Raw genomic sequence first — 1,849 nt, 5'->3', positions numbered from 1 at the left:
CAATCAGATAGCTAAAATATATAGTCTCCTACTCATAACAACATTTTTCAAAGTCTAGTGCTTATCTCATGCAACTTCCTGATTCTTGATAACTCAAACTTGTGGTAACAGTTTCCCTTGAACTGATACTGAAGAAGTATTTCCAAAAGACAGTAAACTGTTTTATCTTCAACATTTTAATGTGATTCAGCCATCCCCTATTAATATAAGCAATATTATATAATATGTATAAAATATAATCGATGCATTGTGCAGTCATCTGCTAAGCACTGCTTAATGACTGGGATAAGTTCTAAGAAATGCATGATTAGGTGATTTCGTCATTGTGCAAACATCATAGAGTGTAAAGAAGGCGAACAAAATTTGCCACCCCAAAAAGTGTCTCTTTAACATGAGGATTATTTTAAGCTGATTATTTTTAAGAAACGAAAGACTCAGAAAGTTTTTCTTGTTACCTCCCTAACTGCCTAAAAGAATTCAGATAAATAAACCTGTCTCAGGAAGTGAGTTATCACCTCAACATAACATGAACTACGTGGTAGACAGGGAACAACCTAGCAAAAAACCTGTTTGGTGGGCTCCCCTGTGTTCTTCTGTTTCTGTGTGGCCAAACACTTGTTTTCCAAATGTCTGCTCCTTTTCACCTACCTGTGAATTTCCTCCCTTCCCTTTGAAGTCTCTGACTCTGACCACGCCAAACATCTTCTTTTGTCATTAGCTGAGGATGGCATTTAAGGTGAGGGCTGTGGCCATTTTGGTGAGTTACTCAGTTTTCCTGGGTTTCTCTCGTGTATATATATTATTAAACTTTTACTTGTTTTCCTCCTATTAATCTGTCTCATGTAAATTTAATTCTTAGACCAGTCAGAAGAACCAGCCAGGAAAATTTCTTCCTCCCCTACAGTACTTACCCAAACCTAGATGGTACGGCCTACCACACACCTAGGATGTACGGTACTAATTTTATGGGATAACCATTGTATATGTGGTCCCTTATTGATCAACACATTATTATGTGGTGCATGGCTATACTGGTAAGAAATTGGACTCAAATAAGATTTTTTTTTTTTTTGCTGAGGAAGATTCGCCCTGAGCTAACATCTGTTGCCAATCTTCCTCTTTTTGCTTGTGGAAGACTCTCCCTAAGCTAACATCTGTGCCAATCGCCCTCTATTTTGTATGTGGGTTGCGGCCACAGCATGGCCACCAACGAGTGGTATATGTCCACACCTGAGAACTGAACTTGGGCTGCTGAAGTGGAATGCACCAAACTTAACCACTAGGCTGCCAGGGCTGGCCAACATTCATTTTTAAAACTAATAGAGATCCAGTTAAATATTCTCTCTGACCATGATGGAATAACAGGGACTGAATTCACCATCCCATCCAAAACAAGCAAAAAACTGGACAAAGTATATGAAACAATAGTTTTCAAGGTACTGGACATAAGTCAGTGAAGGACAGTGACTCTGAGAGAAGAGGAGAAAATGAGGTGAGCCTTGAAGTTGCCCCCAGCTTACTGTCTTGAGAGAGTTTCCAAGGAACAGAGCAGAGAGGAGACATCTAGGAGGAGCCAGCAGATTCCCTGAGATGGGGAGATGGAGCTGAGAGTCAAGGAGTGCCAGACAGGACTGTGTGCTGCAGAGCTGCACTGAGAGAGAAGTCCAGAGATCTACAAAGGACCCTCCTTAAGTATTCACCAGAGTACTGATCAGCACAGTACGTGAGGAAACATTCTTAGGCAGGAAGAAGAACCACTCAAAAAGATCAGAGGGAACAGTGCCCACTGCTCACTCAGGGCCAGTTACACAGCTTGTTCCACCAGCCAGACTGACAAACTCATAATTCA

This window comes from Equus przewalskii, chromosome 7 (genome assembly GCF_037783145.1).
Source record: "Equus przewalskii isolate Varuska chromosome 7, EquPr2, whole genome shotgun sequence".
Taxonomy (NCBI): Eukaryota; Metazoa; Chordata; class Mammalia; order Perissodactyla; family Equidae; genus Equus; species Equus przewalskii.
This window is presented reverse-complemented; position numbering follows the sequence as displayed.